Genomic DNA, 26,852 nt, shown 5'->3' with positions numbered 1-26,852 from the left:
CTCCAGTCTCTCATCTTTCCACCTTCTCATTCCTGCCTGGGCATCGTCTCAATGCTCTCACCTTTTAACTCTGGGCCACTTTTGGACTTTGCAAAAACAACACTTTGGTAGGTAGGCCAGTATACTATTCAGGGGACTGAGATCTATTGCTAAATAGTGTAGACAATTTCAAAGCTAATTAAACAGTTGAATTTATGTATTTTTAGGGTGAAGTTAGATTTCCTTAAATCAATCTGAATGAGCGTCAGTCCACATGAATGTGGCTTGATCTGCGAGTAGGTTAAACTGTGACCATTGCAGAAGTCTCAGGAGAGACTGGGAGTATATTACAACTGCTTACAGCACTAGATTTGAGCACACAGTTCAGCCACATTTGGGAGTCACTGCTGTATTTATTACTTTATTCTTAGACTACAATCAGGAGTATAATTGGTTCAAGTGCAAGTCACATGATGAGAATTAATTTCCCTCACTCTGGCAGTCTGTGAGGATACCTAAATAGGTCCTGCAATGCTATCAGCCATGATGACATGCACACAGCACTCTGCGGTGACTGCCCAGAAGTCTTTGCAGTTCATTTGTGCAGCTCGTTTCACTGTGTTTAAAAAAAATGTGTACCTTAACTATTTGAGTACTGAATTTCCTTTTCAGAGTGCACTGATCATTTGAATCTTAACATGGATAGAGCTGATTCCTTGGTAAGTTTCTAACATAAAGCTTGGACAAGTTCTTAAATATTCGCTGCCTACTGGATATAAAATGGTTGCTTTGTAAAGTTGCCCCTGTTGTTAGGTCTCGCATGTGCCCTGGTTGGCTCATTGCTGTTTGTGACTGGCTGTGCTGAAATACCTTGCTATGGACAGTGACAGAGCTTGTCTCCTTTTCAGCTCCAGATAGGGTCAGCAGGCAGCCTCTCAGATCTCTGCCTGTGCTCTGATTTCCTGAGAATGTCATGCACTGCTCCTAACATTGGCTGGGTTGTGGGGCAATATTCTGGTTTCCAATGTCACTTCTCACTACCCTCCCTTACTGAGTTTTAAAACATGCACCAAAGGTGCCCACTGGTACAAAGGAATGCGGCCACCACCCCTCACTAAAGGGTAGGAAGGGCAGGCTGGGCCCATTATGTTAAGATTAATAACAGATCATTTAGGCCAACCCACAGGAGTGGCATGGCACAATGGCCTCATAGCACCAAGGACCTGGATTTGAATCCAGACGTGGGTGACTGTGTGGAGTTTGTACATTGTCCCTGTGTTTGTGTGGGTTTCCTCCAGGTGCTCTGGTTTCCTCCTTTAGCCCAAAGATGTGCAGGTTAGGTGGATTGGCCATGCTAAATTGTCCATAGTGTCTAGTTTGAGTGGGTTAGTCATGGGAAATATACGGTTACTGGGATAGGATGAGAGTTGTCTCTGGGTGGAGTGCTCCTTTGGAGGGTTGGTGCGGATTCAATGGACTGCTCCCACATTTAGAGATTCTATGATTCTGATTCAGTCAGTCTCAGAAGAAAACACTTGTCCATTGACATATGTAGAAAGGTGTTTAACAGCTGTAGTTCTTTAAGAATTGAAAAAGTAGAAGAGACAATAGAAATATATAAGAGGAAAGCATTAGGCCTAGGATGTGCAAAAGCCATGCCAGCTCTTTCCTGGGTACCAGTACTCATCAATTTGTATGCCATGATGTTTAAATGTGACAGATCATGACCAGCTCAAAACCTTTGTTCCGAGTTGCTTCCTGTAGTTTCCTTTCAGAAGGCTGATGTTTTTCATGCTGTTAAGCTGTAGTTCTGAACCTTGTGAGTTAAATGCATTGTAATAGGAGTGGAGAAGTCTTGTTTGTCTACTTAAAGTTTTACATACTTTCCAAGCTAGTCATTGTTTACTGTGGGAGTAGCAGGTGGAGGTGGGGTGATGAAGAAGGGATTTGCAATCTCTTTTGCCATTTTGCTTTTAAAGAACTCTCTTTCTCCAACCTTGTTTAATCAGAAAGACTACACACTGGGCTGGATTTTTCTGCAGGGTCAGGAACACATTCTGAACAGTTTTGTGAACCTGCCGTAAGGGAAACAAAGTTTTTGGTAGCTGAATAAATCCTCACAGGTTGGGACTATCCATGTGTGGCCCAATTTAAATGTATCGATGACTGCTATTTGGGGAGGTCTCTGAACACTTCGTTTGCACAACGTCTAAGCAGATCAAACCTTCTCTGTGCTGAAGTAGGTGCACAATTGTGATAATGTCATTCCTCACCTCCCTGACTATCACCATCTGAGAAGATTGACAATACCCTGCTCAACATGTGCACTTTTGCAGATAGGGAGAGTTATGTTTTCCCATGTGAAAGAGTCAAGGACCAGAGGGCATAATTTGAGAACAAGGGCTGCACATTTAAAACAAGAGATAAGGAGGAAAGTTTTCTCCCAGAGGGTAGAGAAGTGAATTTTTTTTTTACTGCAGGTGGCTGTTGAGGAAGGCTGGTAAGTATATTCAAGGCTGAGATGGATTTTTAATCATGTCAGGGAATCTAGGTGTTAGATTCCCTACAGTGTGGAAACAGGCCCTTTGGATCAACCAGTCCACACCGACCCTCCACAGAGCAATCCACCCAGACCCATTCCCCCTTCACCTAACACTATGAGCAATTTAGCATGGCCAATTCACCTAATCTGCACATTTTTGGACTGTGGGAGGAAACTGGAGCACCCGGAGGAAACTGGAGCACCCAGAGGAAACCCACGCAGACACGGGGAGAATGTGCAAACTCCACACAAACGGGAGCTCCACACAGACTCCTGAGGTGGGAATTGAACCCGGGTCTCTGGCGCTGTGAGGCAACAGTGCTAACCACTGTGCCACCATGCCACCCACCGCGTTATAGGGAAAAGGCAAGAAAGTGGAGTTAAGGATGATGAGCTCAGCCATATTTGCATTAAAAGGTGGAGCAGACTCGATGGGCCTAATCGCCTACTTTTGCTCCGAAGATTATCTAATTCCGAATTCATAAAGTTGCCTTCCTCAGCCTATCAGGTTGCTGTTGTGACACCCAGACCCTGGCCAAGGTATGAATATGTTGTTGCGATTCTATCTCGGAGTCAAATATGGCAATAATGTTTGTACTACTTGGTGCAGCCTTGGACTGCATCCAGAGAGAGGATGAAGGTAAATTTGTCCCAAATATTAAACCTGTTTCTTTCCAAAGATGCTGCCTGATTGGCTGGGCATTTCCAGCACTTTACCTTTTTTATTTCAGAGTCCAATGCCATCAGACCCTGGCTTTGTATCCCTCCTAAGGGAGTCCAGAGCTGCCCTAAGTAGACTTCTTAAAAAGGCATGGGGTACAATGGGTGAGTGGGGGAGGAGATGAAGGTGATAGGTCAAGGAGGAGAGGGTGGAGTGGATAGGTGGAAAAGAACCCCCACCCTCCTCTAGCTTATCTCTCCATGCTTCAGGCTCACTGCCTTTATTCCTGATGAAGGGCTTTTGCCCGAAACGTTGATTTCGCTGCTCATTGGATGCTGCCTGAACTGCTGTGCTCTTCCAGCACCACTAATCCAGTATTTGGTTTTCAGCATCTGCAGTCATTGTTTTTACCTTCTTAAAAAGGCATACAACATGAAGATATGATTTGGAAGAGCAGAAAGTGCTGTGATTATAAACTTTAAAATCACACAACACCAAGTTATAGTCCAACTCGTTTATTTGGAGGCGCTAGCATTCGAAGAGCTGCTCTCTCATCACTTGATGAGGAAGCAGCACTTTGAAAGCTAGTGCTTCCAAGTAAACCAGTTGGACTATAACCTGATATTGTGTGATTTTGTTTTTTTTTAAAACTGTGTCCACGCCAGTCCAACACCGGCTCCTCCAATTCATGATTGTAAACTAACGCTCTCTCAAGTGACATGAATTGTAAAGTCAGGGCTTTCAAGCTTTTTATGGATAAATATATTTCAAGTTTTTTCAGTGAGAAAGCCAGATAAAACCTGTGGCATTAAGAACTACCACCATAGTAGGAGTGAAGCTGAATTCTTGTCACCTTCAACTAACTTGTTTAATGTTGTCTATGTTTGTCTCTCTCCTCCACTTGTATTAACTAAATGAACCAAATGTGACAGTTCTCTGTGACTGCATTTTGCACTTCCCATGTGCGTTGAAATCCTGGTCTTCAAATCCTGTAAACTTCAAGCTACCCTTTGTTTGAGTATAATATCCTCTTCTGCATCTTTTTGTTCACAGTTCTTGTCTCTCTTGCCACCAACACACTCCTCCCCATACAAGTCATGATTCAGAGATGCCGGTGTTGGACTGGGGTGTACAAAGTTTAAAAATCACACAACACCAGGTTATAGTCCAACAGGTTTAATTGGAAGCACACTAGCTTTCGGAGTGATGCCTGATGAAGGAGCGTCTCTCCAAAAGCTAGTGTGCTTCCAATTAAACCTGTTTGACTATAACCTGGTGTTGTGTGATTTTTAACTTTGTACTCCCCATACAATTTTTTCGATCACTGGCAGTAAAGTATTCTTGTGCCCTAGTGCTTTTGTCCAATCTCCCTTCCTAAATCTCTTTGCCTTTGTTACTATTTTACTACAGTGTCTTTGAAATGCTTTAGCATTCCTGATGTCACTGTATAAACAGAAGTCTGTCTCTTTCTTTCCCATGCTGCATCACTGAAAATTTTCTCAAAACTCAACTTTTGACCAATCCTTCAGTTACCTTGCAAATCTTGTCCCGTATCTTGGCATCTGTTTCCTTATCGTGTGTAAAGCAGCTGAGGTTGCTTTTGACATTAAAGTTGCTGTCTAAAGTTATTGTTAAGATAAACCTGGACTTAATTACTAAGTTCTGAAGCAGGGCCACAGAACTTGAATAGTGAACTTGGGTTTTCTCAGGATCAGTTAGACTTTATCATAACAAATTATAAAGTGCTATAGAAAGTGAAAAAAGCAAAGAGATTTATTGAATGTAATTTTTCTAGATTCTGCCAGACGTTCTGAGTTTCTTCCACAATTTTTGTTTGTTTCATAATTACTAAATGATGCTTGGCTTTGAAGGTATGTGGTTAAATGTTATACTCTAACTTCTTTTGAACTCTGGAATCTAGGTGCTGCTGTTACATCGTCCAAAAATCTATGATTGATGAAATATGATGTTGTAGCAATCATTCTTAATCTCCAGCTGAGTTCTATTCATATAATAACAGGAGTCAGCGTCAGTCACAAAAGACAGAATTACTTTGAGTATCCTGAAAATTATCAGCAGTGTTCTATTTAATTTGCATTGCTCTATGATATTCCACATAACAAGATGGAATCTCCAGTCTGCCACATCCCAGTGGATTTTCAACCAGTAATTAAACTCCAGAGGGAAATTTAGATTTCCATTCCTGAAATTATCAATTTTCAAGCAACAAATAGAAAACCAATTATGCAATATCTATAAATACCAGCAAGGGAAATCTAATTGCTGTACTTAGAGTTAATATTTTGTTCAATAGATGACTCAAGAAAGACTGCATGTTACATCTTGCTGAATGATTAGACAAGATGCCTGCATTTCTCTACAAAGCTCTGTTTGTAAATGATTTGTTGTGGACAGTAATCATTGGCCAAATTTAAACATTGTATGGAGTAGCAACAATCAAATGACAATGGTTCTGTTGGTTGTCCACGCTACAGCTGTACAGGACATTGGTTAGGCCACTTCTGGAATGCTGCAATCAATTCTGGTCTCCCTGCTGTAGGAAGAATGTTGCTAGTGTTGAAGGGTTTGAGCTATAGGGAGATGCTGAATAGGCTGGGGCTATTTTCCCTGCAGCGTTAGAGGCTGAGGGTTGATCTTATAGAAGTTTATAAAATCATGAAGGACATGAATTGGGTGAGGAGTCCAGGGTGAGGGCATAAGTTTATGGTCAGAGGGGAAAGATTTAAAAGGGATCTATGGGGAAATATTTTCACACAGAGTGGTGTATTTATGGAATGAGCTGCCAGAGGAAGTGGTGGAGGCTGGTACAAGTACAACATTTAAAAGGCATCTGGGCGAGTACATGAACTGGAAGGTTTTAGAGCGATATGAGACAAATGCTGGCAAATGAGACTAGTTTAGGATTAATTTACATTAATTTAGGATATGTGGTTGGCATGGACAAGTTGGACCGAAGGATCTGTTTCCATGGCGTACATCTCTATAATTATATGATGAGTAACTTTCATTTTAAAAATGATATCTTGAGTATGGTGATTTGGAGGAGAATGGATAGAATCAGTTAGATATTACCATAACCAATTATAAAGTGGTACAGAGAGTGAAAGAGCAAAGAGATTTATTAAATGTAATCAGAAATAGGCAGGTTCAAAGTAATGCACATCTTAAGAGTGAATATAGGTGGTGTTATGGGGGAAATATTTAAAAGAAAGAGAGGAAGAACAGTGATATCAATGCTGGATGTCTTGAAAATTGAAGGAAGCTATTTAAATATATATATAGACACAAAGACTATGATCCAATTAGCACACATGATGATGATCTTGGATAAAACTTTTTTAAAAATATTATTAAACATCTGTAATTCTAGATCAACTTATTCTATACTGGTTAGCAACCTATTTCTTGTCTGAAGAATCATGCTAACTTTACTTCCCTACCCTGACTCCTGACTGTGTGGGCTTGCATGATAATAGGCTGCTGTGATTATAAACTGTGTTACTGAGGAGAGGATGCAAAGCTGAGGGCCTTGGAATGTCATTTTATCTTGTGCTTAGAAAATGCTATTGAACTTAAGTATCGACATTGACAAAGTGGTACTGAAACAAAATGCAGGTAACAGATTGTTACATGATTAAATAGCTTATTATTATCTCCGAAGTTTTATCAACAAATCTTGAAGTTCAACAATGAATCTGGCAAAGGGGACATTTCTTGGCTGCTGACTTCCATAGGGAATTGGATTTCTTTTTTAAATTCGCTGTATGTAGGCATTGCTGGCTAGGCCAGCATTTATTGGCTATTCCCTGAGACACATATAGTCCAAACCAGGTAAGGATGGTGGTATCCTTCCCTAAAGGACATTAGTGAACCAGATGGGTTTACTTCTGCATTTTTATTGATTTCAAATTCCACCATCTGCTGTGGTGGGATTCGAACCTGGGTCCTCAAAATATCACATGAGTCTCTAGATTAATAGTCCAGTGATAATACCACTCGAAAAGGAAACAATTTTGGACCTATTGCAGCGGAATGCGGGAGTGGGAGAACTCTGTCAAAGAGTCAGTTCAGCCACGAAGAGCTGAATGATTTCCATTTGTGTTGTAACATTCAGGCAGGAGGTTTGAACTAAAACATTCTGCTTCAGGTAGAATATAGAGGGAGGTAATAGGGGTGGAGGAGTTGCATTACTGGTCAAGGAGGGCCTCACAGCTGTGCTAAAGGAGAGCACTATGGAGGACTCGAGCAGTGAGATAATATGGGTAGAGCTCTGAAATAGGAAGGGTGTGGTAACAATATTTGGGCTGTACTACAGGCCTTCCAGCAGCGAGCATGAGATAGAGATCCATAATCTGTTTACATATTTGTAAAGATGTAGGAGCAACAGGGTGATGGGGATAGGAGATTTTAATTTTCCCAATATTGACTGGAATTCTCTTAGTGTTAGAGGTTTAGGTGGAGCAGAATTTTGTGAGAAGCATCCAGGAGGGTTTTCTAAAACAGTATGTAAATAGTCCAATTCTGAAAAGGGCCATATTGGACCTGGTGTTGGGGAATGAGCCCAGCCAGGTGGTTGAAGTTTCAGTAGGTGATTACTTTGGGAATAGTGATCCTAATTCCATGAGTTTTAGAATACTCATGGACAAAGACAAGAGAGGTCTGAAAGGAAGAGTGCTAAACTGGGGAAGGTCAACTATACCAAAATTCATCAGGAGCTGGGAATGTGGGTTGGAAGCAGATGTTTGAAGTTAAATCCACATTTGATATGTGGGAAGCTTTTAAAGAGAGGTTGTTTAGAGTGCAGGACAGACATGGCCCAGTGAAAATGAGGCATAGAAATGGCAAGGTTTGGGAACCATGAATGATTGGTGAAATTGTAATACTAGCGAAGAGGAAAAAGGCAGCTTATATAAGGTCTAGTGACTGAAAACGTGAAGGTTTGGAGAAATATCGGAAAGTAAGACCAATCTGAAATGAGGAATTAAGAGGGCTAAAAGTAATCATGTATCTTTAACAAACAGTGTTAAGGAAAATTCCCAAAGCCTTTTTCATATATAAGGAGCAAGAGGGTAACTAGAGAATGGGTTGGCTCACTCAAGGACAAAGGAGGAAAGTTATGCCTGGAGTCAGAGAAAGTGGGTGAGATTCTTAATTAGTACTTTGCATCGGTATTCAACGAGGTGAGGGGCATGACAGGTGTTGAGGTTAGGGATAGATGTTTGATTACATGAGGTCATGTTGGCATAAGGAGTGAGGACGTATTATATATTTTAAAAGATATTAAGGTGGACAAGTCCCCAGATCCGGATGGGATCTATCCCTGCTTACTGTGGGAAGGGAGAGAGCAAACAGCTTGGACCTTAACAAATATCTCTGTAGCATTCTTGAACATGGTCCCTGGAGGACTGGAGAATTGCTAATGTTGTGCCCCCCTGTTTAAGTAGTGTAGTAACAATAATCCAGTTAATTATAGACCAGTGAGCCTGATGTCAGTATTAGGGAAGCTGCTGGAGAAGATACTGAGGGGCAGGATCTATTTACATTTGAAATAAAATGGGGTTATCAGTAATAGACAACATGGTTTTGTGCAGGGAAGGTCATGTCTTACCAACTTATTAGAATTCTTTGAGAAAGTGACAAAGTTGATTGAGGGAAGGGCTGTGGATGTCATATACGTAGACTTCAGTAAGGTGCTTGATAAGGTTCCCCATGGTCGGCTGATGGAGAAAGTGAAGACCCATGGAGTCCAGGGTATACTAGCTAGATGAATAGAGAACTGGCTGGGTAGTAGTAGTAGTAGTCATAGTAGTTAGGTTAGATTCCCTACAGATTTACTATAAACTGACCGACTCCCACAGCTACCTAGACTACACCTCCTCCCACCCTGCCCTCTGTAAAAACACCATCCCATATTCCCAATTCCTTCGTTTCCGCCGCATCTGCTCCCAGGAGGACCAGTTCCAATACCGTACAACCCCGATGGCCTCCTTCTTCAAAGACCGCAATTTCCCCCCCAGACGTGATTGACAATGCCCTCCACCACATCTCCTCCACTTCCCGCTCCTCCGCCCTTGAGCCCCGCCTCTCCAATCGCCACCAGGACAGAACTCCACTGGTCCTCACCTACCACCCCACCAACCTCCATATACAGCGTATCATCCGCCGTCATTTGTGCCACCTCCAAACAGACCCCACCACCAGGGATATATTTCCCTCCCCTCCCCTATCAGCGTTCCGAAAAGACCACTCCCTTTGTGACTCCCTCGTCAGGTCCACACCCCCCACCAACCCAACCTCCACTCCCGGCACCTTCCCCTGCAAAGGAAGGAAATGCAAAACTTGCGCCCACACCTTCCCCCCCCGCCCCCCCCCCCCCTTACTTCCCTCCAAGGCCCCAGGGATCCTTTCTTATCTGCCACAAATTCACCTGCACCTCCACACACATTGCATCCGCTGCACCTGATGTGGCCTCCTCTATATTGGGGAGACAGGCCACCTACTTGCGGAACGTTTCAGAGAACACCTCTGGGACACCCGGACCAACCAACCCAACCACCCCGTGGCTCAACACTTCAACTCCCCCTCCCACTCCACCAAGGACATGCAGGTCCTTGGACTCCTCCATCGCCAGACCATAGCAACATGACGCTTGGAGGAAGAGCGCCTCATCTTCCACTTAGGAACCCTCCAACCACAAGGGATAAACTCAGATTTCTCCAGTTTCCTCATTTCCCCTCCCCCCACCTCGTCTCAGTCAAAACCCTCGAACTCAGCACCACCTTCCTAACCTGCAATCTTCTTTCTGACCTCTCCGCCCCCACCCCCACTCCGGCCTATCACCCTCACCTTGACCTCCTTCCACCTATCGCATTTCCAACACCCCTCCCCAAAGTCCCTCCTCCCTACCTTTTATCTTAGCCTGCTGGACACACTTTCTTCATTCCTGAAGAATGGCTTATGCCCGAAACGTCGATTCTCCTGGTCCTTGGATGCTGTCTGACCTGCTGCGCTTTTCCAGCAACACATTTTCAGCTAGATTCCCTACAGTATGGAAACAGGCTACTTGGCCCAACAAGTCCACACCAACCCTCCGAAGAGTAACCCACCCAGAGTCATTCTTGTGCCCTGTATTTACCACTGACTAATGCACCTAACATTATGGGCAACTTCACATGACCAATTCACCTGACCTGCACATTTTTGGACAGTGGGAGGAAATTGGAGCACCCGGAGGAAACCCAGGCAGACATGGGGAGAAAGTTGCCCGAGGCTGGAATCAAACCCGGGTCCCTGGTGCTGTGAGGCAGCAGTGCTAACTAAGTGGAAGGATGTTTCTCCGAATAGACAACTGTGATCAGAGGTATTCCACATGGATCCGTGTTGGGACCGCTGTTGTATGTGATATACATTAAATGATCTGGAGGAAGGTATAGGTGGTCTGATTAGCAAGTTTGCAGATGACACTAAGATTGGTGGAGTTGCAGATAGTGAAGGGGACTGTCAGAGAATGCAGCAGAATACAGATAGATTGAAGAGTTGGGCAGAGAAATAGCAGATGGAGTACATCCAGGCAAATGTGAAGTGATGCATTTTGGAAGATCCAATTCCAGAGCGAAATATACGGTAAATGGAAAAGCCCTGGGGAAAATTAATATACAGAGAGATCTGGGTGTCCAGGTCCGTTGTACCCTGAAGGTGGCAATACAGGTCGACAGAGTGGTCAAGAATGCGTATGGCATGCCTTCCATCATTGGACAGGGTATTGAGTACATGAGTTGGCAGGTCATATTTCAGTTGAATAGGACTTTGGTTCGGCAGCATTTAGAATACTGTGCACAGTTCTGCTCACCACATTACCAAAAGGATGCTTTGGAGAGGGTGCTGAGGAGCTTCTCCAGGATGTTGCCTGGTATGGAGGGCGCTTTCTATGAAGAGAGATTGAATAGATTAGGATTATTTTCATTACAAAGATTGAGATTAAGCGGAGGGGGACCTGATTTGAGGTTTTGGATGTAGGTTTGCTGGAAATTCCTGCTTTCTATTTATATGTTTGGGTTTCTTTGGGTTGGTGATGTCATTTCTTGTGGTGAAGTCACTTCCTGCTCCTTTTCTAGGGGGTGGTAGATGGGGTCTAACTTGATATGTTTGTTGATTGAGTTCCGATTGGAATGCCATGCTTCTAGGAATTCTCTAGGAAATCTTCTCAAAACTTGCTGATTGAGGTCTACAACATCATGAGAGGTATTGACAGGGTGGATAGCAAGAAGCTTTTTCCCAGAATCAGGGATTCAATTACTAGGGGTCCTGATTTCAAGGTGAAAGGGGATATGTTTAAGGGAGATATGCATGGAAAGTTCTTTACACAGAGGGTAGAGGGTACCTGGAACGTGATGCCAGTGGAGGTAGTAGAGGTGGGCGTGATAGCGTAATTTAAGATGTATCTAGACAGATGCATGAATGGAGGAGCACAGCAGTTCAGGCAGCATCCAAGTAGCTTTGAAATCAACGTTTCGGGCAAAAGCCCTTGCCCGAAACGTTGATTTTGAAGCTACTTGGATGCTGCCTGAACCACTGTGCTCTTCCTGCACCACTAATCCAGAATCTGGTTTCCAGCATCTGCAGTCATTGTTTTTACCTCAGATACATGAATGGGCAGGAAGCAGAGGGATACAGATTCTTAGAAAATGGGCAAAGGGTTTAGATAGAGGATTTGGTTCAGCGCAGGTTTGGAGGGCCAAAGAGCCTGTTCCTATTCTGTAATTTTCTTTGTTCTAATCCATGAGCTTTTATTTTCTGACTACAGAGGAACCTCAATTATCCGAAGGACACAGTTGGGAATATTTTGTTTGGCTAATCGAATGCTGGATAATCCATGCCAGATAACATACCTAGTCACGCATCGGGACCTTGCGATCTTGTTCAGATCAGCCAAAACTTGGTTAATTGAATGCCGGATAATCGAGGTTCCTCTGTAGTCTGCCATGTGGAACCTTGTCAAATACTATACTAACATTTATGTAGACCATATCCCCAGCACTACCCTCATCAATCCCAATTAACTCTTCAAAAATTTAATAGCACATAACCTTTCTTTAACTATGCAGAATATCCCTGAATAATCTATACCTAAGGGATATTATATCCTGTCTCTCAGAATCGAATCAAAGAAAATGCCCACTGTTATTTTTACTTCATTCATTGGATTTGGGCATCATTGGCTCGGTTATAATTTCGTTGGCCATTCTTTATTGCCCAGAGGTCAGTTACTGTGGTCTGGAGTCACATGGAGGCCAACCAAGTAAGGCTAACAGATTTCCATCTCTAAAGGACATTAGTGAATCTGATGGGATTTTCCAACTATCGACCATGGTTTCCTGGTCATTATTAAAGTCTTAATTCCAGATGTTATTGAATTTATATTCCACCATCTGCCATGGCAGTGTTCAAACCTGGGTCTCAGAACATTATCTGGGTGTTTGGATTAATAATCTAGCAATCATATCATTAGGTCATCACCTTCCTCTTAGTTAGGCTGACTAACCTACAATTATTTGATCTGTCACTCACACCCTATTTGAAATAATTGCACAATGTTTGTAAATCTCCAGTCTTCTGGTACCTTTCCTGTAGCTAGTCATGATTGGAAAATGATCCTCAAAGCATCAGTTATTTCCACCCTGGCTTCCCTTAAAAACCTGGGATGCAATCCACCTAGCCCTGATGACTTATTCACTTTCAAGGAGGTCAGCTATCATTTCAAAACAAATACATTTATCAAAATGGCAGTTAAAATATGAGTATTATTCACTTGGACATACAACAAAAATGAGCATGTGGAGTTAAAATTAATATTAAAACTAATAATGCGGAACCTTTACACTTCCCTTTCCACACGTATATAACTATTTGAACCATAAGTTTTATTTGTACATAATTAAATTTTGAATTGTTAAAAATTTCTTTGTCATTAGTCCTAGCTGCACAGTATAGTTGATTGCATGTTCCCAAGTTCTTGTAAGTGCCACTCAATGACTGTACAGGACATTGATGAGATGACTTTTAGAATACTGGTTGTGCTTCTATAAGAAGGATGTTGTTAAACTTGAGAGGGTGCAGACAATATTTACAAGGATGTTACCGGTTCTGGAGGGTTCGAGTTATAGGAAGAGGCTAAATAGACTGGGACTTTTGTCTCTGGAGCATCGGACACTGAGGGCGGACTTTATCGTGGTTTATAAAATCATGAGGGGCGTGGATAAGCTGAATAGCTAAGGTCTTTTCCCCAGATTAGATTCCCTATAGTGTGGAAGCAGGCCCTTCAGCCCAACAAGTCCACACTGACCCTCCGAAGAGTAACCCACCCAGACCCATTTCCCTCTGACTAATGCACCTAACACTATGGGCAATTTAGCATGGCCATTTCACCTGACCTGCACATCTTTGGATGAGAAAATCCAGAGTAGGGGAGACTTATGATGAATAGAAAGTATGAAGTTTTGAGGATTAGCTGGTATCTTGATTTGTATTTCGAGCAGACTACTATGTTTTCCTCGACTTTGAAATTAATGTAAAAATTAGTTCTCTGTTCCCAGAAAATCTGTTCCCATATATCTGCCATCTAGGTACCAGTGAGGTACTGCTAAAGTAGACTAATCCATTTTGATTTTCTAATCTATGTTCAGAAGTGTCACAATCGTTGTGCAATGTGCATCTCACAAAGAACTGGACAGAATAGGTAATCATCTTTAAATACAGTAAGCGCTGAGGGTGGCAAACTGAATAAATCAATGTCCATCACTAAGAGTGGCTGCAGCACCGTGATTGTCCATACTGGCTGATGTCTAAAGGATGTTACTACTTGACTGGGGCTATAGTAAGTGGTGAAGGACCAGAGAAAAATATAGCTGAATTGCATCTCTCTGTGTTTGGAGGAGTGACGGCTGTACGTTGTGGAGAAAAGTTCTGTTTTCACATTTAGGGAAACCTCCACTGTGTAAATGGAACAGACTTTGAACAGCAACTGGGTATCAATGATGTACTGTGGGGTGTCAGCAGCAGAATTGTCTTCAACCACAAGGCACAAGCTTACTTTTCATTGCGCCATTGCCATCAAACCTGGAGATTAACCCTGCTGAAATGACAAGTACAAAATAGCTGCGGAGCAGTACCAGGCGTACCTAAAAATGAGATGCAAAACAGGTGAAGCTACAACACAATACGACTTGTGCACCAAACTACAGATACAGCATACAGTTGACCGGGCTAAAAGATCCACAACCAGTGGATCAAGTCTATGCTCTGCAGTCTGGCCACATCCAGTTGTGACTGATGATGGACAATTAAACAACTAACTCAAGATGGAGACTGCGCAAATATGCCCATCCTCCACGATGGAGGAGCCCAGCACATCAGCGCAAAAGGTAACACTGATGCATTTGTAAAATTGTTCAGATAGATATTCACTCAGGGTGGTGCATGTATGGAATGAGCTGCTAGAGGGAGTGGTGGAGGCTGGTAAAATTACAACATTTTAAAAGACATCTGGATAGGTACATAAATAGGAAGCGTTTAGAATGATGTGGGCCAAATACTGGCAAATGAGACAAGGTCAGGTTGGATTTTCTGGGAGAGTTGTTTTTCGGACTGGAGGCTTGTCTTGTGGTGGTCCACGGAGATTAGTGCTGGACTACTTTTGACTGTCATTTATATAAATGATTTGAATGAGAATTTAGGAGGCATGGTTAATATGTTTGCGTAAGACATCATAACTATTTGAACCACAAGATCTGGTGTGTAGTGAAAAAGGCTATCTGAGATTACAAAGGGATCTTGATCAATTGGACCAATGAGCTGAGGAGTTGCAGATGGAGTTTAATTTGGTGTTGTGTTTTGGTAAGGTGAACAATGGCAGGACTTGTACAGTTAATGATAGGGCCCTGGGTAATGTTGTCGAACAGACTGACCTAGGAATTCACGTACGTAGTTCGTTGAACGTTACATCATAGGTCGACAAGATTAAGAAGGTGTTTAGCATGCTTGTCTTCACTGGTAGACTATATGAATTTAGAAATTGAGATGTCATGTTAAAGTTGTACAGGATGTTGTTGAGGAGAAAGTGAGGACTGCAGATGCTGGAGATCAGAGCTGAAAATGTGTTGCTGGAAAAGCGCAGCAGGTCAGGCAGCATCCAAGGAGCAGGAGAATCGACATTTCGGGCATGAGCCCTTCTTCAGGAATGAGGAAAGTGCACACTTTCCTCATTCCTGAAGAAGGGCTCATGCCCGAAACATCGATTCTCCTGCTCCTTGGATGCTGCCTGACCTGCTGCACTTTTCCAGCAACACATTTTCAGGATGTTGTTGAGGTAACTTTTGGAGTACCGTGTACAGTTCTGGTCACTCTTCTATAGGAAGGATATTACTAAATTGGAGAGTGTTCAGAAAAGATTTACCAGGATGTTGCTGAGTCTGGAAGGTTTGAGTTATAAGGATAGGCTGGGACTTCTTTCACTAGAGTATAGGAGATTGAGGGTGACCTTTTATAGAAGTTATTTATATCTCTCATGATATTATAAATGTGAATAGCAAAGGTCATTTTCCAAGGGTAGGGGAGCTCAAAACTAGAGGGCATAGGTTTAAGGTGAGATGGTAAAGATTTAAGAGACCTGAGGGGCAACTTTTTAACAGAGGGTTCATATGTAAAATGAACTGCCAGAGAAAGTGTTTGGATTCAGGTACAACTACAATATTTAAAAGACATTTGGACAGGTACACGAATAGGAGAGGTTTAGGGAGATATGGGGCAAATGCAAACAAATAGGATAATTTAGTTTGGGAAACTTGATTGGTGTGAACTAGTTAGACAAAAGGGTCTGTTCCATCCTGTTTGACTCTGACTGTAAATGCTGAGTGGATGATCCATTTTGGCCTCCTTCAGAAATCCCCAGGAGTACAGATGCCAGTCTTCAACCAATTCAACCAAATGATAGAAGGAGTCATCAACAGTACTGTTCAGTGGCTTGCAAAGGAATAACTTGCTCACTGTGACTCTGGCAGAATCCAAACTAAGCATATCAGCTCCAGACCTCATTGCAACTTTGCTCCAAACATGGACAATAGAACTGAACACCGGAAGTGAGGGGAGAATAATTGTCCTTGACATTAAAACAGCATTTGTCTGACTATGACCTCAAAAAGCTTTGGCAAAACTGGAGTCAATTAGGATCATGGAGTAAAAAACAACTGTCTGTTGGTTACAATCATATGTAGCACTAAGCAAAATGGTTGTCATTGTTGGAGGTCAGTCAACTCAGCTCCAGTACGTCTCTGAAGGTGTTGCTCAAGATAGAGTCCAAGCCTGACCACCTTCAGCTACTTCAGCAATGATCGTCTCTCCATCATAATTGAGAAGTAGGGACTTTTGCTGAGGTTTACACAATGTTCAGCACCATTTATAAATCCTCTAATATTGAAGGAGTGCCAGGTGTTAGACTGATATGAGTTAAGTAATATTCACACTACACAAATGTCTGACAATGACCATGTCCAGTAGGAGAAAATCTAACCATTGCTCCTTACTGTGTTCATTGTATTGGCGTCACTAAATCCTCTGCTATCAAATGTCCTGGGTGTTACCATTGGCCAGAAACTCAACTGGACCAGCCGCGTTCTTCCCACCTGCCTCCCCCCCCCCCCCCACCCAACAATAAATTCTGAGATCCTGCCACAAGTAACTCCCCGCCTGACACTCCAAAGCCTGTATACCACCTAAAAGGCACAATTCAGGAGTGTGATGGAGACCTCTCACTTACCTAGATGGATACAACTTTAACAACACTCAAGGAGCTTTACATCATTCAGGACTAAGTAACCCACCTGACTAGCTTCCCATCTCCCACTGCCCTCCTTCAGAATTCACTCCATCTACACTCTCACAGCAACATCTTCTAAAACCATCATCTCTACCTTCTAGAAGGACAAAGGAAGCTGATACTTGAGAACACCATCACCTGCAACTTCCATTCCAAGCTACCGACCATCTGACTTAGAAATATATTGCGGCTCCGTCATTTGTCATTGGTTCTGACTTCTGGACTACCCTATCTAACAGACTGTGGATGTCCCGACACTCAGTGGTTCAAGAAGGTGCCTTCTCCAGGACAATTAAAGATGTACAGTAAATGCTAGCCTACTCAGCAATGGTCACAGCCCATGAACGAATCTAAAATTTGAGATATTGTAATGTATATTGTTATGGACTAGGCCAGACCACTCAAAACATTATCAACAGGCAGCCCAGACCATAACTTTGCAATTTGCTTCGGTACGTGTACCTTGAAAATTACCCGGATTAAGTTAGCTAGGTTGACTACCAGGTTTAAAACAGTCAAATGGTTTATTCTCAAAATTACACAATGAAATATGAAGAACAGAATAAAGAGCACCTACAGAACTCAGTCTAACCAAACTGATTCAAGTATGCTGTTCTGAATGTACACAACAGTCCTCAATAAGCAAACCCCCCTTTTAAATACTGAACAAAAAAAGGTCAGATGCTTACAGGTTGAAGTTAGAAGAGCAGAAGAGAGAGTTTCCACATAGCTCACTGTTGAACTCTCAACCAGTTCTGGATTGAACTAAATTGCTCAGCTAGAGAGCTGACCACTCTCCTTTCATCTTACAGGTCACTTCCAAAACATGACCACTTTGGCCTGAAGTCTCATCTGTTTACATATTTAAAAAAGGCCTCTCAAAATCCTTTTCATCTCTGTACCAAACCACTCTGATTGGAACCCAGCCTGATTTATTACCGCTCTGAAAATAATAAAGGACAGAGTATCCTTGAGCCAAGGACCAGCTTTTAGAAATAAAAGACTACCTTTGTGACAATATGTTTCTGTTATAGTTGAAATCTAGTTTAATCTTTTTTATAGTCCCTTAATCATCCTTTCAGAAATAAAAGTAAAATGTGCTGCCTTTTATGTTCATTATTTCCATTGAAACTTATGTTTGCTTGAAATTACAAGTAGTTAGATGTTAAATGGATACATGCAAATCTAGCATACAGGCAGTTCAGAGAGTTATGTTTTGTTTTAGAAGCAAAATCTACCTGGTTTCAAGGAACATTTTCTCTCCTTTCTGTCCTTATTACACAACATCTGTAGGTGCACTGTGTCATGGTCATGTGTCATGAATGACTGGGGTCAGAATATGTTTTACATACGCATTTAAAATGTGAAGTGTTTTTTTTAAAAGCACTGATTCAGCCAACGCATGAAAATTAAGTGGCTGTCTGCAAACAGACAGACCCATGGAATATTGAACCTAATTACACAAAGGGAATTTCAAACAACAACCCATCAAAGGAGTTAAAGGCAAGTCAAAACAGACTGGAGTATAATCTCTTGACTAAAACAAAATTGAGAGGCTGAAGATGCACAGTTCAACTGCAAGTGCCCAAACTGCAGAAACATTGTTTTTTTTCTCTTTTGAAGATATGTGTAAAAAGTCACTTTTAATTCTCCTGGAGGGGGGCTAGTGAGACTGACTGTGTGTCAGTGGTCAAACCTACTCATGTATGCTGCGTCCAAATGATGACATGTTGTGAAGGTCTCAGTCAAAGAACTGTCCCCTAGTCACCCTTTGTTGCTTAAAAAAGGGGCCTTCTCGTTTTGAGTGCTAGAAACCAGTGAGCTAGCAAGCCAGACTCTCTCTCGCTCTGAATGCTGGAATTCAGTCCTGGTCAAAAGAAATCAGAACCACAACATCTCAATCAATCTGAGAAGCGAACAGTTTTGAAATTGATTGTTCAACTATCAATGTCAAAATTACTAATATCATACACTGTAATGACTGCAATGTTCAGCTCCCCATTCTTTGAGAACAATTGAGATTGATCTGTATATTCATTGTTAACTTTTCTCACATTTTGGACTCTCCTCTTATTTTGTAATCTATGTGCATTACTGGTACTTCTTCTGTTTTGTACAAATAAGCTCACTATTTTGCTAACTCAAGAAAGCCTGGTTAAATTGGATCCTTTTAAAACACGTACGTATTTAGGTTCCGGGAGAAAGATATCCAGAAGGGAAGAGATCCAGGTTTACATTAACCTTATTGCGACCAGCTGAATAAGGAAGCTTGTTCATTCCTCCTCTGTGGCCTTTATGATCTGGGATATCCTGTCTGGAACTGTAACAAATTGAGGAGCATTGTTTGGACCTAGTCATAAAAAATTGGGGGCTATGCCAAGATTTAACTTCCAGATGAAACTAGAATTGCAAAAGGTTTCCTTGCATTAGCACTGCTACAGTTTAGAAATGGCTGCATACAATGCCAGCAAGTTCCTAGCAGAATTAGAGGAAATTAATTTTGAACATTTTAAAGTCCTGTCCTGCAAACAATTAAAAGATTTAATGAAGCACTTGGGATTAGATTTTTGTCAAATGCTAGAAAACCCAGAAGTTTTAAAGGTGCAGCCACCAGTGAAATGGATAGAGTAGTAGGAGAGAGATTAAAATTTGAGCAGTGGAAATTAGACATTCAAGAAAATGTAAGGTGGAGGGGGGGAAGGAGAGCAAGGAGAGAAAAGAGGTACTTTCAGGACAAGGAGTTTGAACTAAGAAAGTTCGATCTGAGAAGCAGATTTCCTATTGTGTCCCATAAAGCCATCAGTGGCTTAAACTTGAGAATGGAAGCAACTCAGTTTGCTTAATTAATTCCTAAATGTGAAGAAGCTGAGATAGAAGCTTTCTTTATCACTTTCAAACAGGTTATGCAGCAACCTAAGGAGCAAGTCCAACATTGGTCCTTTTTAACTGCAGATTAAAACATAATTCACAACTCCTCATATACTGAACCAATCCATGTCAAAATGTGTTGAGCTGACAAATGGCAATAACATTTGAACCAATGGTAGAAGCACACAAAGCAAATTTTAAGAGGCACTCAGGCAGACACATGAACAGGCAGAGAATAGAGGGATACAGATCATGTGTTGGCAGATGGATTCGTTTAGAATGGTACCGTAGTCTGCACAGGCATGATGGGCTGAAGGGCCTATTTTTGTGCTGCACTGTTCTATGTTTAAACAAGTGCCAGGTAACAGCCGTCTCCAATGAGAGATTCTAAGCATCATCCCTTGAAAATTAATGGCGTTACACTCACTGAATACCCCACTATCTGCACTCTTGGGGTTACTATTTACCAGAAACTCATCTGGACTAGCATATAAATACAAAGGCTACAAAAGCATGTCAGAGACGAGGAATCCTGCAGTGAGTACCTTTTTCCACCTGACTTCCCAAAACCTGTCTGCCATCTACAAGATACATGGCGTCATGAGTGTGATAGAATGATCCCACTTGCCTGGATGGGTGCAATTTCAGCAACTGTTAAAGAGCTTGACACCATCAGGACAAAGCAAACCACTTTATTGACATCATAGCCATGACATTCACTCTTTCCACTGCTAAGCTCAGGAGCAGTTGCGTGTGTCATTGATGCACAGCAGAAATTCACCAAGTCTCTTCCAATGGCATCTTCCAAACCTTCAAGCATACCATCTAGAAGAACAAAGGCAGCAGAGACATGGGAACACCATCACGTTCAATTCCCTTCCAAGCCACTCACCATCCTGACTTTGAGTCGTTCACCCTACCTTTGGTATCGTTGGGTCAGTCCTGGCATTCCTTCCAGAATAATATACACCAAATAGATTGCATGGTTCCAGAGTGCAGCACATCACCACCTTCTCAAGGGCAGCGAGCGATGGGCAATGAATGCTGGCTCCGCATCCCAGTCATGTTTGAAAAATAGCCTTGCTCCAATGTTCAGGAAGTAGTTCACGAATTGTGAGGTCCCAGCCCAAACTAAATGGGGCAATCAGTATATCATTGATATGTTTCTGTTTCTCAGAGGCTGTTTTCTTGAGCCAAAACACTGGTGAGAGAATTGAGCCAATTCTTCATCCAGCGTGATTTGCCCATTGAGATTCAGTCTGGTCAGGGCTCAAAATTCAAGTCCAAAATATTTTTCAAGAAGTCACTGGTACTTGGGTATGACCCAGTAGAACTCTACAACTTGGGTAGTCATGGGTGGTGCTAGAACCAAACCCTAAAGACTGCAGTCAGGATATACTGTCATATGTACCCCGTGCATGTGTTAAAGGACTAGATCTTTTGTTCACCACCCTGGACTAACACAATGATTCCACTGGCTTAACTCTGGTTAAGTTTACAAGCACCAAGTGTGAGGCCTCAAAGGCAGATAAACATGCCACTCCCAAAACCTACAGCCGGAAGACCAACCAGCTAACAGTTCATGGTCTGTTTGAAGTAACAAAGGAGTTTGAGGAAGCGAATGATTTAATTAGGACTGCTGATTGAGACAGGGGAGGGGAGTAAAAAACAAAGGATGTGTCAAGTCAAGGTGGTAAAGTAATACCACCACCAAGAAGAAGGACGTAGTAGTCACAAAATCAGAAATAGCTGGAAACAATACAGCAGGTCTGGTAGCATCTGTGGAGAGAAATCAACTAGAAGTTTTCAGGTCCAGTGAGCATTCTTCAGAACTCATAAACAATGGTCTGTCCTGTTGCCACAAATCTAAACAATAAGGATAGCAGCAGGAAGGAATTGGAGGGAGTTGTGGGTAAGTGCCATATTGAACCCCCTATTACCTATTCATCAACAGAAATATTAGGCAGGTTGGGTGTCTTGTTCAGGCGAAAATGGATACTGCAGATGCTGGAGATCAGAGTATGGATTATAGTAGAAAAGCACAGCAGGTCGGGGAGTATCCGAGGAGCAAGAGAATTGATGTTTCGGGCTTATATCTTGATGAAGGGCTTTTGCCCAAAACGTCAATTTTTCCTGCTCCTCGGGTGCTGCCTAACCTGATGTGCGTTTCCAGCACCACTCTAATCTAGACTCTGGGCTTCTTGTTCACCCTCCTATGTGCAGTTCAACAAGCCAATTTAATGAAGTTGCATTCAGAGTTGTATGCAGAAACCAGCTAGCTCTCTAACTCCACATGATGTGGTTATGGAGAGGTACCACCATATGGCAGCATCCCCATAGGCAAAGCCAAGAAAAGCTGAACCAGGTTCAGGAGAAAATTAATCACACACTTTGGCATCAACCAATAGAATGTGGCTGCAGCAGCTAGAGCCCCCCACTTGTACATATGATCAAGCTGTATGGCTCCACAAGACTCTGTATTGACCAGACTCAATTTATCTAATAAACTGGTTGGATAGGGTGGCTAATGCAATCTGTTTACCAAGATAAATATAATTCAGGGACAATGGCAGGTTCCCTTGTCTGTCAATGCAAAGAAAGGCTCCACCTCTGTAACTTAAGATGGTTTGTTATCACTGTTAAAGCATTCAGATTCCAAAATGCCCCAGCTACCTTTTTCAAAGGTCGCTGAACCAACAGTGGCAGATTTATCTTAACAAGGCAAAAGTGAGGACTGCAGATGCTGTAGATCAGAAACAAGATTAGAGTAGTGTTGGAAAAGCACAGCAGGTCAGGCAGCATCCTCGGAGCAGGAAAATTAATGTTTTGGGAAAAGCCCTTCATCAGGAGTGAGGCAGGGAGCCTCCGGGGTGGAGAGATAAATGAGAGGGGTGGGTGGGTGGGGCTAGGGAGAAGGTAGCTAAGAATGCAATAGGTGGTTGGAGGTGTGGATAAAGGTGATAGATCGGAGAAGAGGGTGGGGTGGATAGGTGGGAAGGAAGATTTGCAGGTAGCACAGGTCATGAGGATGGTGCTGAGCTGGAAGGTTGGAAGTGGGGTAAGGAAGGGGGAGGGGAAATGGACAGTCAGGTCCTGGTCAGGTCCACTCCTCCTCTTTCCCCCCCCAAAACAAAATCCACCCTCCCCTCCTGGCACCTTCCCCTGCCTCACCGCTCCCTCACCACTCGACGCCTGGAGGAAGAAATCCTCATCTTCAATCGGAACACTTCAACTCTAGATCATCAATGTGGACTTCACTAATTTCCTCATTTCCCCTCCCCCCTCCTTACCCCAGTTCCAACCTTCCAGCTCAGAACCATCCTCATGACCTGTCCTACCTGCCAAATGTCCTTCCCACCTATTCACCCCACCCTTCTCTCCGACCTATCATCTTCATCCCCACCTCCATCCACCTATTGTACTCTTGGCTACCTTCTCCCCAGCCCCATCCCCCCTTCCCACTTATCTCTCCACCCCGGAGGCTCTCTGCCTCATTTCTGATGAAGGGTTTTTGCCCGAAACATTGATTTTTTTTTCCTGCTCCTGGGATGCTGCCTGACCTGCTGTGCTTTTCCAGCACCACTCTAATCTTGAGATTTATCTAACTGCATACCATAGCTAGATAATAGACAATAGACAATAGACAATCAGCCTGCACCGCCATTCAATATGATCATGGCTGATCATTCCTAATCAGTATCCTCTTCCTGCCTTATCTCCATAACCCTTGATTCCACTATCTTTGAGAGCTCTATCCAACTCTTTCTTAAATGAATCCAGAGACTGGGCCTCCACTGCCCTCTGGGGCAGAGCATTCCACACAACCACCACTCTCTGGGTGAAGAAGTTTCTCCTCATTTCTGTCCTAAATGGTCTACCCCGTATAATCTCCTGGTGTACAGTATCACATGTAAAACACTTAGCAATTGGAAGCCCTCTTCTGGAAAAAATATCAGCTGGCCTAGCGGTCAATCTTACAAATGGATTGCTAAGGCCTAAGTGACCTATTGAGGAAACACAATGATGAAGGATGAGTCCTGCCTAAGGCTCAGAGGTCAAAGCAGTGTGACATAGTTTCCCATTCCCATAACAAAATGGGAAATAATGTGCGTGTACAAGACCAATTACAGACTGCATGACTGCTTTCTGGAACACCTCTATTCTGTTCATAAGCTTTATCCCAACCTTCCATTTGCTTGGCATTTCAATAAACCACCTTGTCTTCAATGCTAAATCCTTGGCCTGCTACAAGGTTCCAACGAAGCTTTATGCAAGCTGTATGATAATCATTCATTTTCCACTTACTTTCCCTCCTCTACTCAGTATTTAGTTCCATAACTTCACTGTCCGTTTTGTCTTTACTTCTCTGGCAGTGTCTGATTTATGTCTTGTTGACTTTGCTGTCAGCATTTCTGACCCATTTTCTTCTTTGCAACCTATCCTTTACACCCAGTTTACATCTCTTTGCATTCTTATCACCATTAGCACTCCTTTTGTCTTTTGCTCTGTGGACCCTCGCAATCTGTTATGCTTGCTCCTCCTCTCCATGTCAATTACATTTGGAAAAAAAACACCATTTTTCAACCCCTTTCAGTTCTGAAGCAAAGTCATATCTGATTCAAGATGCTAACTCTGTTCCTCTCTCTACAGATGCTGCCAACTTTGTTGAGTTTCTCCAGCGCTTTCAGTTCTTATTTCAAGTTTCCAGTTTCAGCAATATTTTGCTTTGATTTGAGGGTTCTATGGAAAGTTTGTCCCAAAAACACACACACTAGTTGCAACAGCTCAAGCCTACTGATAAAGAAAAGCAAGGACTGAGAATGCCAAACTGCTTTTGAAAATCTGAAGGCTGTTTTCGTAAATTAGCCTGTGTTTACAGCTCCAAATATCAACCAAGACTTTAAAGTAAGCTCTGCGGGTAGCATCAGCTAGGGGTATTTCTCCTTTGGGAAGATGAATTCAGAAGAGAGAGACTAATTGGGTATTGCTCCAGAACCCTAAATAAACATTAAAGATAATACTGCGTAGTAGGGAATGAAACCTTTCATTTATTATTAGGTCTCAAACACCTTTTTTAGATATTTGGAATAGAGAAGACAATTTATACTGGTCCACGATCCTTAAACTTTCGTGAAAACATTTAATACCCAGCATTCCATGCCATCAACTGTACCACTTGAAAATTACACACTTTGTCGGGGAATCAAATGCATTTGCAGATATCCTGAGCAAATGTAGAAATATTCAGTTGAAACTGAAAATATAACGTTGACTGAAACAAAGAGAATGAATTTGTAAGTGCAGTTGTTTTTTTTTCGTTTTTAAAATGAGATTCAATGTCATATTATTTTTATCTATCATTTGAGGAAGTGTCACAACTATGGGTCAGTCGCCCAAATGACAGTGGACATTTTAAACTTAATTCAAAAATGCGGCACAGTGCCTCAGTGGTTAATACTGCTGCCTCACAGCACCAGGGACCCAGGTTCGATTCCAGCTTCGGTCAACTGTCTGTGTGTCGTTTGCACATTCTCCCGGTGTCTGCATGAGTTTCCTCCAGGTGCTCTGGTTTCCTTCCACAGTCCAAGGATGTGCAGGTCAGGTGAATTGGCCATGCTAAATTACCCATAGTGTTAGGTGCATTGGTCAGAGGGAAATGGGTCTGGGTGGGTTACTCTTTGGAGGGTCGGTGTGGATTTGTTGGGCCGAAGGGCCTGTTTTCACACTGTAGGGGAATCTAATCTGATTAGATTCAGCCAAAGATTGCAGATGTTATAGATTGAGAGACCTATGGAATGTCACACCTAATGACACAAGGAGAATTTCAAAAACCAACCTTCAAAAGGGGAAGAAGTGAGTCAAAACAGACTGGACTGTGATCACTTATGATAATGTGGGGCTGTGGATTATGTGCCTGCAGATTGGGACATTGTGTTTCTCCCTTTGAATAATACCCAAGGAGAGGGATTAAAAGCCAATTTCAACTCTACTGGAGGCCAGTCATGAGACTGAGGTTCTCATGAGTGTCAGTTGACTGAGGAGATCTATATGTGCAGTTGCAGGTAAATGGCAACTGAATGGTCAGACACTAGCTAGTTAGCAACCCAGACAAAACAAAACAGGACAACAGAATGATTTGCTGTCATCCTGAATGGTGGAATTCAGCCTCAGTTCAAAGGAATCAGAGCAACAGATTCTCCCAACATTTTGTAAAACTAAGAATCTTTAAATCAACTGTTTAACTGTTACAGCAACCTCTATTGACACTGTTACAAAGTTAAACTTTTTGCCTCTTGTGTACAATTCAGCAACTGATGGGTCAACAATTCATCTGTATATCTGTTTCTTTTTTCACTTTTATCTTTTTGGACTCGCCTATTATTTCTAATCTGTCTATATCTGTCATGTAACAAATTATTTTTGTATTTCATAATTAATAAACTTTTGTTAACTCAAGAAAGCCTGATAAATTAGTTACTTTGAAAGCATAAGTTTACCTGGGGCAAGGGGGCAAAGGTATCCATTAGAGAAAGGGATTGAGTTTTAAATAAACATTATTGAGTCAAACTGGGGGGAATGGGTGCATAATGAAGTGGAGTCAGTCCTTCCTTCCTCACCCAGAAATTTAATGATATGGGGTTTCCAGTCTGGAAGCGTGACAAATCGGGAAATCTCACATGGGATCTGGGCATAACAAATACGAGTGTCGATGTTTGATATCCACGAGATGTGTGTCATAGCCTAAGGCAACTCTCACTGAAATTCTTAGCATCTGACTGCTAAATATCTGCCAACAGTTCAATGCTATTCTAAAGCAAGATGGCTCATGCTGGGATATTAACAGTTGCAGAGACACAACCAGTGACTGCTATATCTTACCACCCAATCTGTTTACATGGTTAACATAAGTG

At 42.4% G+C, this 26,852-nt stretch overlaps 1 protein-coding gene across 1 annotated transcript in view; it reads left to right on the top strand.

Annotated features, from left to right (window-relative positions):
• The first annotated feature begins 532 nt into the window (after nt 1–532).
• The window catches only part of znf532 (zinc finger protein 532), a 226,786-nt gene continuing 200,466 nt past the window's right edge, over nt 533–26,852 (top strand). Inside the window, exon 1 of the mRNA XM_072573555.1 lies at nt 533–698. The gene's annotated coding sequence lies outside the window, so the exon portion shown is untranslated. The remainder of the gene's footprint in view (nt 699–26,852) is intronic.

This window comes from Chiloscyllium punctatum, chromosome 1 (genome assembly GCF_047496795.1).
Source record: "Chiloscyllium punctatum isolate Juve2018m chromosome 1, sChiPun1.3, whole genome shotgun sequence".
NCBI classification, from domain to species: Eukaryota; Metazoa; Chordata; class Chondrichthyes; order Orectolobiformes; family Hemiscylliidae; genus Chiloscyllium; species Chiloscyllium punctatum.
This window is presented reverse-complemented; position numbering and strand designations above follow the sequence as displayed.